We start from the raw sequence: 19,052 nt of genomic DNA, 5'->3' as shown, positions 1-19,052 counted from the left end.
AGAAAGGCCAAAACCTACCAAAAAACCTAGAGAGGAACCAGGCTATGAGGGGTGGCCAGTCCTCTTCTGGCTGTGCCGGGTGGAGATTATAACAGCACATGGCCTAGATGTTCAAATGTTCATAAATGACCAGCATTGTAAAATAATAATAATCATAGTAGTTGTCGAGGGTGCAACAAGTCAGTAACACAAGAGTAAGTGTCAGTTGGCTTTTTCATAGCCGATCTTTGAGAGTATCTCTACCGCTCCTGCTGTCTCTAGAGAGTTGAAAACAGCAGGTCTGGGACAGGTAGCACGTCCGGTGAACAGGTCAGGGTTCCATAGCTGCAGGCAGAACAGTTGGAACTGGAGCAGCAGCACGGCCAGGTGAACTGGGGACAGCAAGGAGTCATCAAGCCAGGTAGTCCTGAGGCATGGTCCTAGGGCTCAGGTCCTCCAAGAGAGAGAGAGAAAGAAAGAAAGAAAGAAAGAGAAAGAGAGAATTAGAGAGAGCATATTTAAATTCACACAGGACACCGGAAAAGACAAGAGAAATACTCCAGATGTGACAGACTGACCCTAGCCCCCCGACACTTAAACTACTGCAGCATAAATACTGAAGGCTGAGACAGGAGGGGTCAGGAGACACTGTGGCCCCATCGGATGAAACCCCCGGACAGGGCCAAACAGGTAGGATATAACCCCACCCACTTTGCCAAAGCACAGCCTCCACACCACTGGAGGGATATCTCCAACCACCAACATACCATCCCGGGACAAGGCCGAGTATAGCCCACAAAGATCTCCGCCACGGCATAGCCCAAGGGGGGGCGCCAACCAAGACAGGAATACCACGTCAGTGACTCAACCCACTCAAGTGACGCACCCCTCCCAGGGACGGCATGGAAGAACACCAGTAAGCCAGTGACTCCGCCCCCGTAATAGGGGTAGAGGCAGAGAATCCCAGTGCAAAGAGGGGAAACCGGCCAGGCAGAGACAGCAAGGGCGGTTCGTTGCTCCAGCCTTTCCGTTCACCTTCACACCCCTGGGCCAGACTACACTTAATCATAGGATCTACTGAAGAGATGTGCCTTCAGTAAAGACTTAAAGGTTGAGACTGAGTCTGCGTCTCTCACATGGGTAGGCAGACTATTCCATAAAAATGGAGCTCTATAGGAGAAAGCCCTGCCTCCAGCTGTTTGCTTAGAAATTCTAGGAACAATTTGGAGGCCCGCGTCTTGTGACCGTAGTGTACGTGTAGGTGTGTACGGCAGGACCAAATTGGAAGGATAGGTAGGAGCAAGCCCATGTAATGCTTTGTAGGTTAGCAGTAAAACCTGGAAATCAGCCCTTGCCTTAACAGGAAGCCAGTGTAGGGAGGCTAGCACTGGAGTAATATGATCAAATTTTTTGGTTCTAGTCAGGATTCTAGCAGCCGTATTTAGCACTAACTGAAGTTTATTTAGCGCTTTATCCGGGTAGCCAGAAAGTAGACCATTGCAGTAGTCCAACCTAGAAGTAACAAAGGCATGGATTAATTTTTCTGCGTCATTTTTGGACAGAAAGTTTCAGATTTTTGAGAATGTTACGTAGATGGAAAAAAGCTGTCCTTGAAACAGTCTTGATATGTTCTTCAAAAGAGAGATCAGGGTCCAGAGTAACGCCGAGGTCCTTCACAGTTTTATTTGAGACGATTGTACAACCATCCAGATTAATTGTCTCCTATAGAGCTCCATTTTTATGGAATAGTCTGCCTATCCATGTGAGGCGCAGACTTGGTCTCAACCTTTAAGTCTTCATTGAAGACTCATCTCTTCAGTAGGTCCTATGATTGAGTGTAGTCCGGTCCAGGGGTGTGAAGGTGAATGGAGAGGCACTGGAGCAATGAACCACCCTTGCTGTCTCTGCCTGGCCGGTTCCCCTCTCTCCACTGGGATTCTCTGCCTCTAACCCTATTACAGGGGCTGAATCACTGGCTTACTGGTGCTCTTCCATGCCGTCCCTAAGAGGGGTGCGTCACTTGAATGGGTTGAGTCACTGACGTGATCTTCCTGTATAATCTGGGGGAAGCTGTAATCTATAGCATACCTCGTTCAGTCTCCTCAGGACTTTAAATGGCCCCACAAACCGCGGACCCAGCTTCCGGCAGGGCAGGTGGAGGAGCAGGTTTCGGGTCGAGAGCCAAACCCTGTCCCCCGGTGCGAACACCGGGGCCTCGCTACGGTGACGGTTGGCGCTCGCTTTTTGCCGCCGCACGGCCCGTTGTAGGTGCACATGGGTGGCGTCCCAGGTCTCCTCCGAGTGCTTGAACCATTCGTCCACCGCAGGAGCCTTGATCTGGCTCTGATGCCACGGTGCCAGAACCGGCTGATACCTCAGTACGCACTGGAAAGGAGAGAGGTTAGTGGAGGAGTGGCAGAGTGAGTTTTGGGCCATCTCTGCCCAGGGGATGAACGTCGCCAACTCCCCCAGCCGGTCCTGGCAATATGATCGTAGAAACCTACCCACATCCTGATTTACACTCTCCACCTGCTCGTTACTCTCGGGGTGAAAACCTGAGGTAAGGCTGACCGAGACCCCCAGACGTTCCATGAACGCTCTCCAGACCCTAGGCGTGAACTGGGGACCCCGATCAGAGACTATGTCCTCAGGCACCTCGTAGTGCCGGAAGACGAACAGGGCCTCCGCAGTCTGTAGGGCCGTAGGGAGACCGGGCAAAGGGAGGAGACGGCAGGACTTAGAAAACCGATCCACAACGACCAGGATCATGGTGTTGCCCTGTGAGGGAGGAAGATCCGACAGGAAGTCCACCGATAGGTGCAACCATGGCCGTTGTGGAACGGGTAGGGGTTGTAATTTCCCTCTGGGCAGGTGCCTGGGAGCCTTGCACTGGGCGCACACTGAGCAGGAGGAAACAAACCCTCACATCCTTGGCCAAGGTGGGCCACCAGTACTTCCCACTAAGGCAACGCACCGTCCGACCGATGCCAGGATGACCAGAGGAGGGTGACGTATGGGCCCAATAGATCAGACGGTCGCGGACAGCAGACGGAACTTACAGGCACCCAGCTGGACATTGGGGTGGAGTGGGCTCTGTGCGTAACGCCCGCTCGATGTCCACGTCCAGCTCCCACACTACCGGTGCCACCAGGCAAGAGGCCGGAAGTATGGGAGTGTGATCCAAGGACCGCTCCTCTGTGTCATACATCCGGGACAGTGCATCTGCCTTAGTGTTCTGGGAACCTGGTCTGTAGGATAGAGTGAAAACAAAATGGGTAAAGAACATAGCCCACCTTGCCTGGCGAGGGATCAGTCTCCTCGCCGCCCGGATGTACTCCAGATTGGGGTGGTCAGTCCAGATGAGAAAAGGGTGTTTAGCCCCCTCAAGCCAATGTCTCCATGCCTTCAGAGCCTTGACAACAGCCAACGCTCCCGGTCCCCCACATCATAATTTCGCTCCGCCGGACTGAGCTTCTTCGAAAGCACAGGGGCGGAGCTTTGGTTGCGTGCCCGAACGCTGAGAAAGCACGGCTCCTATCCCAGCCTCGGACATGTCCACCTCCACTATGAACGCCAAAGAGGGATCCGGATGAGCCAGAACGGGAGCCGAGGTAAACAGAGCCTTCAGGTGACCAAAAGCCCTGTCCGCCTCAGCCGACCATTGCAGTCGCACCGGTCCCCCCTTCAGCAGTGAGGTAATGGGAGCTGCTACCGGACTAAAACCCAGGATAAACCTCCGGTCGTAGTTGGCAAAACCCAGAAACCGCTGCACTTCTTTTACCATGGTGGGAGTCGGCCAATTACGCACGGCTGAAATGCGGTCACTCTCCATCTCCACCCCTGATGTGGAAATGCGGTACCCTAAGAAGGAGACGGACTGTTGAAAGAACAGACATTTTTCAGCCTTGATGTACAGGTCATGCTCCAACAGTCGACCAAGCACCCTGCCCACCAGGGACACATGCTCGGCGCGTGTAGTGGAGTATATCAGAATGTCGTCAATATACACTACACCCTGCCCGTGCAGGTCCCGGAAAATCTCGTCAACAAAGGCCTGGAAGACTGATGGAGCATTCATCAACCCGTACGGCATGACGAGGTACTCATAGTACCCTGAGGTGGTACTAAATGCCGTCTTCCACTCGTCCCCCTCCTGGATACACACATGATTGTAAGCGCTCCTGAGATCCAATTTTGTGAAGAAGCATGCCCCGTGCATTGACTCGATCACACTGGCGATGAGAGGCAGCGGATAGCTGTACCTCACAGTGATCTGATTGATCCCTCGATAGTCAAATCACGGGCGCAGACCCCCATCCTTCTTCTTCACAAAAAATAAACTTGAGGTGGCAGGTGAAGTGGAGGGCCGAATGTATCCCTGCCCCAGGGATTCGGAGACATATGTTTCCATAGCCACCGTCTCCTCCTGTGACAGGGGATACATGTGACTCCTGGGAAGTGCTGCGTCTACCAGGGGATTTATCGCACAATCCCCCCGTCGATGAGGTGGTCATTTAGTCGCCCTCTTTCTTACGGAAAGTGAGAGCCAAATCGGCATATTCTGAGGGGATGCGCACGGTGGAGATCTGGTCTGGACTTTCCACCGTAGTCGCACCGATGGAAACCCCCACACACCTCCCTGAGCACTCTCGTGACAACCCCTTGAGAGCCCTCTGTTGCCACGAAATAGTGGGGTCATGACAGGCCAACCAGGGTAAGCCCAGCACCACGGGAAACGCAGGAGAATCAATAAGAAAGAGACTGATTCTGTCCTTATGACCTTCCTGCATAACCATATCAAGTGCAGCGCTGGCCTCCCTAATCAGCACTGACCCTAATGGTCGACTATCTAGGGCGTGCACAGGGAAGGGCATATCCACAGGAACAAGGGGAATCCCTAAACTATGAGCAAATGAACGGTCAATAAAATTCCCAGCTGCGCCTGAATCTACTAGCGCCTTATGCTTGGAATGCGGGGAAAACTCAGGAAATTAAATAAACACATACATGTGAGCAACAGGGGGCTCTGGGTGAGCCTGGTGCCGACTCACCTGAGAACCCCCCCCAGCACCGACCAGCAGTGTTCCCTTCTGAGGCCACAGGTGGTGCAGGGAATGGCCCCTCCTCCGGTCGCCCTAAGTGCAGCACCTCCCAGCTCCATGGGCGTCAGAGCGGAGGTGCTGACGGATGGAACTGACAGATCCCGATCCGGACGTCCACGGGCAGTCAGCAGGTTGTCCAGCCGGATGGACAGATCCACCAGCTGGTCCAATGTGAGGGTGGTGTCTCGGCAGGCCAACTCCCGACGGACGTCCTCGCGCAGACTGCACCTGTAGTGATCGATCAGGGCCCTGTCGTTCCATCTCGAGCTGGAGGCCAGGGTCCGGAAGTCGTCTCCTGCCTCAGGTGGAACAGATGTTCACCCGCCACTCGACCCTCAGGCGGGTGGTCGAACACTGCCCGAAAGCGGCGGGTGAACTCTGCGTAATGGTCCAATGCCGCGTCTCCCTCACTCCATACGGCGTTGGCCCACTCCAGGGCTTTGCCTGAGAGGCAGGAGACGAGGGCGGACACGCTCTCATGCCCCGAAGGAGCCGGGTGGATGGTCGCCAGGTAGAGCTCCAGCTGTAGTAGAAACCCCTGGCATCCGGCAGCCGTCCCATCATACTTCCTCGGGAGCGTGAGTCGAATCCCGCTGGGACCAGGTGAAAGAGGGGTGGACAGTGGGACCTGTTGCAGTGGGGCTGGTGGAGGCGCTGAAAAACCTCCTCCTCTCTCCCAACGATCCATAGTCTGCTGCACGCGATCCATGGCTGTGCCCAGACATTGCAACATGGTCGCGTGCTGGTGAACGCGCTCCTCCACTGCAACTGGGAGGGCGTCTGCTTCTGCTGACTCCATTCTTGAGGTGAGTGATTCTGTAATGTGTGTATATGGGAGGTGAAGTGAAGTGCAGGAGAGCGGAGTATAATAAACAGGCGCACTTTAATGCCGGTTACCAAATGACAGCACATAACACAAATAAGTGCCAAAAACACGGTCTAAAACAAAAGTGCAACGCCTGACATTAATCCACGTTACAAATAACAATCACTCACAAATACAACATGGGGAACAGAGGGTTAAATAATAAACAAGTGATTGGTGAGTGAAGCCAGGTGTGATAAAACAGACAGAACAAATGGAAAATGAATAGTGGATCGGCGGTAGCTAGAAAGCTGGTGACGTCGACCGCCAAACGCCGCCCGAACAAAGAGAGGGACCGACTTCGGCGGAAGTCGTGACAGAGGCAAGGAAACCTCTCAAGTCAGCTAAGGTGTGGAAGCCGACGAGCCAGCTGAGGCACTCCCGGTTCCTCCGGCAGCGGCACCCGGACCCGACATCACCAGCAAAAACAAAAAACTCCCTGATGCTTCACATTGTGGTGTCAGCATTCTGTAAGGACAGATGCTGAGAGACGAGAAGCAAGTACAGGGAGTGAAAATGTAATAAAACCGACAAGAAACAAACAAGGACAGTGTCTGGACAGGGAAACAGGGAAAACTCGAGCGAGAGGGGGAGCGGGGGCAGGCGTGACAATATACACTGAGTATACAAAACATTAAGAACACCTGCTCTTTCCATGACATTGACTGACCAGGTAAATCCAGGTGAAAGCTATGATCCCTTATTGATGTCACTTGTTATATCCACTTATATCATTTTAGATGAAGGGGAGGAGATCGGGTAAAGAAGGATTTTTAAGCCTTGAGACAATTGAGTCATGTGTGCCATTCAGAGGGTGAATGGGCAAAACAAAGATGTAAGTGCCTTTGAACGGGATGTGGTAGTAGGTGCCAGGAGCACTGGTTTGTGCCAAGAACTGCAACACTGCTGGGTTTTTCATGCTCAACAGTTTCCCTTGTGTATCAAGAATGGTCCTTTCCCAAAGGACATTTAGCCAACTTGACACAACTATGGGACGCATTCTAGTCACCATGGGTTAGTATCCCTGTGGAATCCTTGCAACACCTTGTAGAGTCCATGCCCCGACAATTTAGGGTTTTCTGAGGGCAAAAGGGAGTGCAACTAAATATTAGGAAGGTGTTCCTAATGTTTTGGATATTTGGTGTATACATACTGTACATTCATATTTACAAACACTGTGTGATTTTAATGCCCTGATTTCTATAGGTAAATGATTCCAGTTAGTTGGCCTTTGTATCTGAAAGATCTTACTCCAACCTCATGATGTACCATTGTTATTAGTCATTTCTGCTGTTGGCCAAATGAGTAGTGTGTGTCTTGTAAAGTTAGGTGTTCCAGGGAAATTTCAGTTGATACATTTAAAAATAACTTGGTACCAATGCAGTTGTCTTCTGTTTGGGAATGACAGTCAATTTAGTGATTCATACAATGATGTGTCTTATAATGGCATCTAAAGTATATACATATGAAGTAGGTAAAACAGTATGTTAACATTATTAAAGTGACTAGTGTTCAATGACCATGTACATAGGGCAGCAGTCTCTAAGGTGCAGGGTAGAGTACCGGATGGTAGCCGGCTAGTAACAGTGACTAAGTTCAGGGCAGGGTACTGTGACACCATGTGCTATAGATGTCCTGGAGGACAGGCAGTGTGCCCCCAGTGATGCGTTGGGCTGTGTGCACAACCCTCTGGAGAGCCTTGTGGTTATGGACGGTGCAATTGCTGTACCAGGCGGTGATACAGCCCAACAGGATGCTCCCAATGGTGCTACTGTAGAAGTTTGTGGGGGTCTTAGGGGCCAAGCCAAATTACTTCAGCCTTCTGAGGTTGAAGAGGCGCTGTTGTGCCTTTTTGACCACACTGTCTATGTGAATGGACCATTTCAGGTTGCCAGTGATGTGCACGCCGAGGAACTTGGAGCTTTTCACTCTCTCCACTGCGGCCCCGTCAATGTGGATGCTGGCATGCTCTCTCTGCTGTCTCCTGAAGTCCATGATCAACGCCTTTTTTTGATGATGTTGAGGTAGAGGTTATTTTCCTGGCACCACTCTGCCAGGGCCCTTACCTCCTCCCTGTAGGCTCTCTTGTCATTGTTAGTCGTCAGTCGTGTTGTGTCGTCAGCAAACTTGATGATTGAGTTGGAGACATGCGGGGCCACGCAGTCATGGGTGAACAGGTAGTACAGGAAGGACCTGAGCAAGCACCCTTGGAGCCCCCGTGTTGATGATCAGCATGGCGGAGGTGTTGTTGCCTACCTTCACCACCTGGGGTTGGCCCATCAGGAAGTCAAGGACCCAGTTGCACAGGGCAGGGTTCAGAACCCTGAGCTGTAGTCGACGGTATTCGCCATGTCCAGACGGGATAGGGCAGTGTGCAGTGCGAGATTGCGTCATCCGTGGATCTGTTGGGGCGGTATACAAATTGAAGTGGGTCTAGGGTGTCCGTTTAAATTATTTAAAAAATATATTTCACCTTTATTTAACCAGGTAGGCCAGTTGAGAACAAGTTCTCATTTACAACTGCGACCTGGCCAAGATAAAGCAAAGAAGTGCGACACAAACAACAACACAGAGTTACACATGGAATAAACAAGTGTACAGTCAATAACACAATAGAAAAGTCTATATACAGTGTGTGCAAATGAGGTAAGATTAGGGAGGTAAGGCAATAAATAGGCCGTAGTGGCGAAGTAATTACAATTTAGCAAATTAACACTGGAGTGATAGATGTGCAGAAGATGAATGTGCAAGTAGAGATATTGGGGTGCAAAGGAGCAAAAAAACAAAAAACAATATGGGGATGAAGTAGCTGGATGGGCTATTTACAGATGGGCTATGTACAGGTGCAGTGATCTGTGAGCTGCTCTGACAGCTGGTGCTTAAAGTTAGTGAGGGAGATATGAGTCCCCAGCTTCAGTGATTTTTGCAATTTGTTCTCGTCATTGGCAGCAGAGACTTGGAAGGAAAGGCAGCCAAAAGAGGAATTTATGCAGAAATCCAGGTATTTCCAAAGGGTTCACATACTTTTTCTTGCCACTGTATAAGAGGTCATACAAGAAGTTTTGTAGTGATTCATATGTTGATGATGTAAAGAATATTTGCTGGTCTGTGGTGTGTAATGAGGAGCAACCAGTTGCTGGACTTGGCACATTTATGAAATTGCTTATTCCAGTTACTAATAAGCACGGACCCATTAAGAAAATGACTGGGAAAACTGTTAAATCCCCTTGGATTGATGAGGAATTAAAAAATGGTATGGTTGAGAGGGATGAGGCAAAAGGTATGGAAAATAGGTCTGGCAGCCCAACTGATTGGCAAACGTACTGCAAATTAAGAAATCTTGTGACTAAGCTAAATAAAAATACAAATAAACTATACTATGAAACAAAGTTTAATGATAGTAAAAAGCTTTGGAGTACCTTCAATGACATTTTGGGAAAGAAAGCCAACTCGGCTCCATCGTTCATTGAATCAGATGGCTCATTTATCACAAAACCCACTGATATTGTCAACTACTTTGAGTTTTTCATTGGCAAGATAAGCAAACATAGGGATAACATGCCAGCAACAAACGCTGACACTGCACATCTAAGTATATCTGACCAAATTATGAAAGACAAGAATTGTACTTTTGAATTCTGTAAAGTCAGCGTGGAAGGAGGTGAAAAAATTATTGTTGCCTATCAACAATGACAAGCCACCGGGGTCTGACAATCTGGATGGAAAATTACTGACGATAATAGCGGACGATATTGCCACTCCTATTTGCCACATCTTCAATTAAAGCCTACTAGAAAGTGTGTGCCCTCAGGCCTGGAGGGAAGTCATTCCGCAACACCAGAAAAGTAAAGACCTCTTTACTGGCTCAAATAGCCAACCAATCAGCTTGTTACCAACCCTTAGTAAACTTCTGGAAAAATTGTGTTTGACCAGAAACAACGCTATTTCACAGTAAACAAATTGACAACAGACTTTCAGCACGCTTATAGGGAAGGACACTCAACAACCACAGTACTTACACAAATGACTGATGATTGGCTGAGAGAAATAGATGATCAAATGATTGTGGGGGCTGCCTTGTTAGACTTCAGTTCGGCTTTTGACATAATCGATCATAGTCTGCTGCTGGAAAAACATATGTGTTATGGCTCCACACCACCTGCTATATTGTGGATAGAGATACTTGTCTAACAGAACACAGAGGGTGTTCTTAAATGGAAGCCTCTCCAACATAATCCAGGTAGAATCAGGAATTCCCCAGGGCAGCTGTCCATAATAAAGCGTTACTCTGCCTTCTTAACAACACTATCAATGAGGAAAGGTCCTACAGGCCCTGGTTTTGTCGCACCTAGACTACTGTTCAGTAGTGTGGTCAGGTGCCACAAAGAGGGACTTAGGAAAATTGAAGTTGGCTCAGAACAGGGCAGCACGGCTGGCCCTTAAAAGTACACGGAGAGCCAACGTTAATGACATGCATGTCAATCTCTCATTGCTCACAGTGGAAGAGAGATTGACGTCATCGTTACGTGTTTTTGTAAGAGGTGAATGTAATGAGTTGTCTGTTTAAAATACTAGCACACAGCTCGGACACCAATGCACACCCCACAAGACATGTCACCAGAGGTCTCTTCACAGTCCCCAAGTCCAGAACAGACTATGGGAGGCACACAGTACTACATAGAGCCATGACTGCATGGAACTCTATTCCACATCAGGTAACTGATGCAAGCAGTAGAATCAGATTTAAAAAGCAGGTAAAAATACATCTTATTGAACAACGGAGACTGTGAAGAGACACACACAAAGGTACAGACACATTGTGATATTGTTGTATGGTGGTATTGAACATTTTGTGTTGTGGATATGTGGTGGTGTAGGGATGTTATATGATGTACTGTTTTATCTTTAGCTCATTCAGTACAAACATAGTTCACTGTTTTATCTGTTGTTTTATATGTAATGTGGGTGCTTTGGTGTGTTTGGACCCTAGGAAGAGTAGCTGCTGCCTTGGCAGGAACTAATTGGGATCCATAATAAATACAAATCCAAAAGATCAACATTTTTTGCAGTGCATAATACAAACAGTGTGACACCAGTCATAAAACTAAACATCCGTGTCATGATGCAGATATATTCTCAATTAAAACAAGTATTAGATACTGACTAGGCCTATATAAGAAACACACACACTACTTCCAATCATACACACCCTCCCCATCCCATGACTCTTATTGCCGTATGGGCCTGTGGAAGAGGCCTCTTTAAGTGGAGGCACGTTTAGCAGGCAACCTGGCTCATGTGACTGTCATACCTTCAGATATTACTGCAGGAACAGACCCAGGAATTTGAGACAGACAGGCCAGCCCAGGACAGCCTGGGAGCCTCCACTGAACCAACGCCTGATTCAATCATCAATAATCAGAGACCTGCTTGCTGCACTCTGTACCCTGGCCCCAGGACACAGGAAGGGGCCCACGAGGGGCCATCTGAGAGCCACGGGACTGCAGGGATGCTCCTTAGTTAGGGGTCCTACCAGGTCAAATGGATGGGCTGTTCAAATCACACGATAAAAACAGCAAGAAATAAATAAAAAAATTGCAATATTTTATACTATAACCAGCAATGAGATCACCAACATGATATGCATGAGGTGGTTCAGTGAAACAGGCCTAGTGTTATCAGACATTGTTGTTGTCATTTTCAAGAAGCTTCCATGTGAAGCTACATTATCATGATATGATCAATAGACACTCAGTGACCTCAGTACGAGATATAAAGTATTTAAGCTATGGAGGCTGCTTAGCGGAGGACAGCTCATATTAATGTCTGTAACGGAGCGAATGGAATGACATCAAACAGATGGAAACCATGTGTTTGATGTACACTATTTGATACTATTCCACTCATTCCAGTCATTACCACGAGCCCGTCCTCCCCAATTAACGTGCCACCAACCTCCTGTGTATTTAAGTATGACTCAGAAGTATTTCTGTCTGTAATAAAGCCCTTTTTTGGGGAAAAACTCATTCTGATTCGTTGGGCCTGGTTCCCCAGTGGGTGGACCTATGCCCTCCCAGGCCCACCCATGGCTGCGCCATTGCCCAGTCATGTGAAATCCATAGATTGGGACCTAATGAATTGATTTCAATTGGACTGATTTCCTTACAAACTGTAACTCAGTAAAATCTCTGAAATTGTTGCATGTAGCGTTTATATTTTTGTTCAGTATATTTCTATGCGCCATCCATCCGCATAGGAAATGTCTTACTCCAGAGCGGGTGTTCTTCCGGTGTGACAGACAGATACTTTGTTTTGAAAACCAGAACTCAGAAGATCATTGTAATCTCCCTTGTTTGATCCGCATTGTAAAGAATAGAGAGTGATTAAAAACTTGGGGAACTAGCCATTGGAATGCACTATGGAAAGTTGCTCTGCCAAGCACAAGATAATCAGTGGTGTCAAAGTTCAGTGTGTCCACAAGGTTGCGCTCTAACAAAGCAGTTCTCATTCAAAGGACTTCAAAATTAATCCTATCTTAAATCCCTTTGTTACATTGTCTCCCATCCTTCACTTACCCTGACCTGAAAGAACAGAGCAAATTAAATAACATTTGTTCTTTTTTGTCAGATCGGTGCTGTCACGGATTAGCCTCGTACAGAATGTAAGCTTACGAGATCAGGATTGTTCGTAGGAGGCTAGTCACGGACAATATACCACTTAAGAATACTGATGCTCACTAAAGGTAGCCTACATCGTCTATCCACCCCTTATCTTTTTGCCGAAAAGTTGATTTGACAATGATGTTCTTCTAACCAACCATTTAATTCTAATGTTCAGCTCTACTGTTACAATAAAAGTGTAGTGGAATGGAGTAGAAACAGTATAATTCTATATCCAACCGGCTGCTGTCTTGGTTGGACCTGGTCTCTCTTGAAAATTAGATTTTATCTCAATGAGACTAACCTGTATAAATAAATACAAATATCTGCAAACAGATAAAGTCTGTGAAAACACACCAAAAGACATAGAGGGGTCTGCAGGTCATTAGAAGAACAGAAATAGGACAGCACTCCGGTAAATAAACTTAAATTGACATTTAATTGCTGCACGAATGTTTTGGGTATGAGCCCTTCTTCAGCGTGCAAGGCAATGGCAATCAATGTCACAACTTTACCTCACAGGTGGGCATAATTATACATTCCCAGTAAATATTGGCCCATTCAAGAGATCCCAGCAGAGGGAGCCAATACACCAACATGATCCAGCCTAAGAAAAGCATTCCCACTCCTCTGTAACAGTCTCCCATCAATATTTTAAATTCATTCAGTGGCAATAACATATCTAGACGAAGCATGGATTGTAGACTATTCCATGCATCTGATGCACAAGAAGAATAGGCAGTCTTGCTTAATACTGTGAATGTCCTGGGGACTTTAAGTAGCAACCACCTAGCTTACCAGGTATGGTAACTGCTGGTGGTGAAGGAGACCAGACGACAGAGGTAAAGTGGGAGTTGACCCAAAAGGGCTTTGTAGAAGAACACATGCATTCCCAAAGGCAAGGTCAAGTACAGGGTCAAATATGACCCCTATTGGGAGAAACATTGAATTAACAGTGTCACACCCATGGAGAACAATAGAGGACTCTTCTTTGTAGCTATCCCATTATGCCATAATGGGATAGTCCATGTTCTTATTTTACTACTACTAAGAGTTGGTGAACAATCTGAAAGGGTGCATACTGCCACCCGGAGTGTGTTTTTAAACAGGTATAAAGACAAAGTTGGCGATTTACTGACACCTGCAGTTATGGAATGTTTGCTCACGAATGTAATTCATTGGCTAATCCCTCCTGATGACCTGGATGGAATTATGTGGTCCTTCCTTAACCCATAGGAAGTCGCACCCAGTTGACCACTTCAAAATGGCTCTGCCCATGATAAAACTGGCTTTTGAGCACTAGAGGCATCTATCATTCTCAATGGTCATACCTTATCTCATTAACATGTTGTTTCTTGAGCATCTGATCCCGTTAGCGGGATCAAAATCCAGCGAAAAATCATATCGCCAATTAGCATTAAAAAAATATCATAATTTTTTACAAAAATAAAAAATATATATATTTTTTTTTATAGATACACCTCTCCTGAATCGACCCACGTCGTCCGATTTCAAAAAGGTTTTACAGGAAAAGCAAATCATTAGATTATATTAGATGAGTCCATCGTAAAAAGCAGCTTCATAGCCATTTTCCGACCAACCACTTCCATCACATATAATCAATAAACAGCTAAATGTAGCACTAACCTTTTACAAACTTCATCAGATGGCACCCCTAGGACATCATGTTATACAATGCATGCATTCTTTTGTTCAATAAAGGTCATATTTATATATAAAAACAGCATTTTACATCTCTGTCTGACGTTGACTACCTAATTTCCCCTCAAAAGCGTCCCGGTAAACAATGCTACGTTTCAATAAATTGCTATACTATAACGATTTTTTAAATGTATATTGTCAATCTAACATTTATAGATGAATATCTCTTGAGAACACCCGTCATACCAGATTTTAAATTAACTTTACTGGGTAATCACACTTTGCGATAAAAGGAGATGCGATACTCAGAAAATGAGCTAATATACAGTGCTCGGCGCCATCTTGGACGCAACAGTATGAACCATCTCATCTTCTATAATATTGTCAATAATCGCCTACCTTTAGTTGTCTTCATCAGAAAGCATCCCAGGTCCACAACAGATGTATTTTCGGTCAAAAAGTCCATACTTCACGTTCCATTAGCCTGATGTTGGTAGCGCGTCCTATGGCTCTCTCCAAGCGCAGCTCTGAAGTTCATAATGAAAGCAATCCTCGCGCATGTAGGTTCGTTCAAACATGTCAAACGTTGTATAAAATAAATCTTCAGGGCCTCTAACACCAAGAGAGCCAATAAGATTCGAGGGGGATGATGTCATGGCCTTTAAAACCGTTTCCAAAGGTGGGGGCAGACATGGCCGCCGGCGTCATAATGGTGATGGCCCATCCCCTGTGACCAATTTCAAACTCCTGTCATTCACTGAGTTTTGACTCTATAAGGCTCAAACCACTGTGAAAGGACTGGCGACATCTAGTGGAAGCAATAGGAAGTGCCAAAATATTCCTAAACCCCTGTGTTTTTCAATGGGATAGGTTTAAAGTCAATACAACACATCAGGTATCCACTTCCTGTCAGAAAATGTCTCAGGGTTTTGCCTGCCAAATGAGTTCTGTTATACTCACAGACACCATTCAAACAGTTTTAGAAACTTTAGAGTGTTTTCTATCCATATATAATAAGTATATGCATGCCCTATCTTCTGAGTTTGATTAGTAGGCCGTTGAAAATGGGAACGATTTTTTTTCAAAATGCGCTGTGGCGCCCCCTATCCTAGGGTATCCTCAAGAGGTTAATTAAACTTTGTCCACATAGTGTCTCAATAGCAAGGCTATGCTCACTGAGTCTGTACATAGTCAGAGCTTTCCTTAGGATGGGTCAGTCACTCTGTTTAGGGCCAAATAGCATTCTAGTTTGCTCTGTTTTTTGTTAATTCTTTCCAATGTGTCAAGTAATTATCTTTTTGTTTTCTCATGATTTGGTTGGGTCTAATTGTGTTGTTGTCCTGGAGCTCTGTGGGGTCTGTTTGAGTTTGTGAACAGAGCCCCAGGACCAGCTTGCTTAGGGGACTCTTCTCCGGGTTCATATCTCTGTAGGTGATGGCTTTGTTATGGAAGGTTTGGGAATCGCTTCCTTTTAGGTGGTTGTAGAATTTAACGTCACTTTTCTGGATTTTGATAATTAGCGGGTATCGGCCTAATTGTGCTCTGCATGCATTATTTACTGTTATAAGTTGTACACTGAGGATATTTTTGCAGAATTCTGCATGCAGTCTCAATTTGGTGTTTGTGTCACGATTCCTACCGACGGTGGCGCCCCCTCCTGCTCGGGTGGCGCTCGGCGGTCGTCGTCACCGGCCTATTAGCTACCACCGATTCCCTTTTTGTTTTTCCCTTGTTTTATGTTTTCTCACCTGCCCTGAGTTAGGCAATTAAGAGGGCTATTTAGTTCAGCTGGCCCGCACCCTATTGTGCGGGATTGTTTTTCTGTGTGTCGACTGAGTTTTGTTCGACTGTGCTTGTCGATTGTATTTTTCCCTGTTGTTGGGAAACCTTTTATTTTGTACATGTGGTTTATTAAAATTACCGCACAGTGTTCGCTGCTTCCTGCGCTTCTTTCCGCCACACAACAGACAAGCCGTTACAGAATCCCGCACCACAAAGAGCATGGAATCAGCGGGAGCAGCGGGCACTCCACTACCCTCGATGGAGGAACGTGTCCTGCAGAATACATCGGTCCTGCATCGCATCGGATCCGCCATGGACCAGATGATGGAGAGGATGGACAGATGGGAGAAGAGTGGTATCCTCTCTCCACCTACACCCCCCCCCGATACAACCATCTCCTACGACGTCTGGCTCTGGCGCGCTTCGCCTGGCACTCCCGAGGGAGTACGATGGGATGGTGGCTGGGTGCAAGGGGTTTCTTCTCCAGTTAGAGTTGTACCTGGCCACCGTCAGACCTGCTCCTACAGGAGAGGAGAGCGTGAGTGCCCTCGTTTCCTGCCTGACGGGCCGAGCTCTGGAGTGGGCTAATGCGGTCTGGAACGCTCCAGACTCGGCGAGGGACCACTACCCAGAGTTCACCCGCCGCTTTTGGGCTGTTTTCGACCACCCCCCCGAAGGTAGAGCGGCGGGTGAACGGCTGTTCCACCTCAGGCAGGAGACAAGGAGCGCTTAAGACTTCGCGCTGGAGTTTAGGACCTTGGCTGCTGGAGCAGGGTGGAATGACAGGGCCCTCATAGACCACTACCGGTGTAGTCTCCGGGCGGACGTCCGCAGGGAGCTGGCCTGTAGGGACACCAATCTATCCCTGGACGAACTCATCGATATGTCCATACGGTTGGACAATTTGCTGGCTGCCCGCGGCCGTTCGGAGAGGGTCCTGCCCGTTCCACCCCCGTGCACCCCCGCCCCTACCCCTATGGAGGTAGGGGGGGCCGTGCCAAGGGGCACCGGAGGAGGTGGCTCCTCCTGCACCAGCTGTGGTCGGAGAGGACACACGGCCGACCGGTGCTGGAGGAGCCAGTCTGGGAGTCGAGAAGGCAGGCAGAACACTTCTCGGTCACCTCAGGTGAGTCAGCACCAGATTCGCCCAGAACCCCCTGTTGGTCATGTGTTTTTGCCTGTTTCATTTTCTAAATTTTTTCCCTCTTCCCAGCATAGGGCGCTAGTCGATTCAGGTGGACTTGCCATTAAGCTGGGCATTCCACGGGTGCCGATAGATTCCCCCTTCCCCGTGCACTCCTTAGATAGCCGACCATTAGGGTCAGGGCTAGTCAGGGAGTCTACGGTGCCGCTGGACATGGTAACGCTGGGGAATCATAGGGAAAGCATTAACTTTTTCCTTATTGATTCACCTGCGTTTCCAGTGGTGCTGGGGGTCCCCTGGCTGGCTGGTCACAATCCCCTCATTTCATGGAAACAGGGGGTTCTCCAGGGGTGGTCGGAGGAGTGTTCAGGGAAATGTCTAGGAGTTTCCATAGGTGCCACGTCGGTGGAGAGTCCAGACCAGGTGTCCACCGTGCGCATTCCCCCTGAATACGCCGATTTGGCGATCGCTTTTGTAAAAAGAGAGCGACTAAATTACCACCTCATCGACAAGGGGATTGTGCGATAGATCTCCAGGTTAACGCTGCGCTTCCCAGGAGTCACGTGTACCCCTTGTCACAAGAGGAGACGGCGGCTATGGAGACATACGTCACGGAATCCTTGGGACAGGGGTACATTCGGCCCCTCCATCTCACCCGCTTCCTCGAGTTTCTTTTTGTGAAGAAAAAGGAGGGAGGTCTGCGTCCGTGCATTGATTATAGAGGTCTAAACGCGATCACGGTGGGGTTTAGTTACCCACTACCTCTTATCGCTACGGCGGTGGAATCATTTCACGGAGCACAGTTCTTCACAAAATTGGATCTCAGGAGCGCGTATAACCTGGTGCGTATCAAGAAGGGAGATGAGTGGAAAACCGCCTTTAGTACCACATCAGGCCATTATGAGTACCTCGTCATGCCGTATGGGTTGAAAAATGCTCCAGCCGTCTTTCAATCCTTTGTTGACGAGATTCTCAGGGACCTGCACGGGCAGGGCGTGATTGTCTATATCGATGACATTCTGATATATTCCGCCACCCGCTCCACGCATGTGTCCCTGGTGCGCAAGGTGCTTGGTAGACTGCTGGAGCATGACCTATACGTTAAGGCTGAGAAGTGTGAGTTTTCCAAATGAGCCGTCTCCTTTCTGGGTTATCGCATTTCCACCACGGGGGTGGTGATGGAGTGTGACCGCGTTAAGGCCGTGCGTAATTGGCCGACTCCAACCACGGTGAAGGAAGTGCAGCGGTTCTTGGGCTTTGCCAACTACTACCGGAGGTTTATCCGGGGGTTTGGCCAGGTAGCGGCTCCCATTACCTCACTGCTGAAGGGGGGGCCGGCGTGTTTGAGATGGTCGACGGAGGCGGACGGAGCCTTCAAGAAGTTGAAGACACTGTTCACCGACACGCCCATGTTGGCGCACCCGGACCCGTCTTTAGCGTTCGTAGTAGAGGTGGACGCATCCGAGGCTGGGGTGGGTGCCGTGCTGGGTGCCGTGCTATCACAGCGCTCGGGTGCGCCACCAAAACTCCGCCCCTGCGCTTTCTTCTCAGGGAAGCTCAGTTCGGCGGAGCGTAACTACGATGTGGGGGACAGGGAGTTGCTAGCGGTAGTCAAAGCCTTGAGGGTGTGGCGACACTGGCTTGAGGGGGCTAAGCACCCCTTTCTCATCTGGACCGACCACCGAAACCTAGAATACATCCGGGCAGCGAGGAGACTGAATCCACGTCAGGCAAGGTGGGCCATGTTCTTCGCCCGGTTTAGGTTTACCATCTCATATAGACCGGGTTCCCTTAATACTAAAGCCGACGCGCTGTCCCGTCTGTATGACACGGATGACCGCCCCATCGACCCAACTCCC

This window comes from Salmo salar, chromosome ssa20 (assembly GCF_905237065.1).
Source record: "Salmo salar chromosome ssa20, Ssal_v3.1, whole genome shotgun sequence".
Taxonomy (NCBI): domain Eukaryota; kingdom Metazoa; phylum Chordata; class Actinopteri; order Salmoniformes; family Salmonidae; genus Salmo; species Salmo salar.
This window is presented reverse-complemented; position numbering follows the sequence as displayed.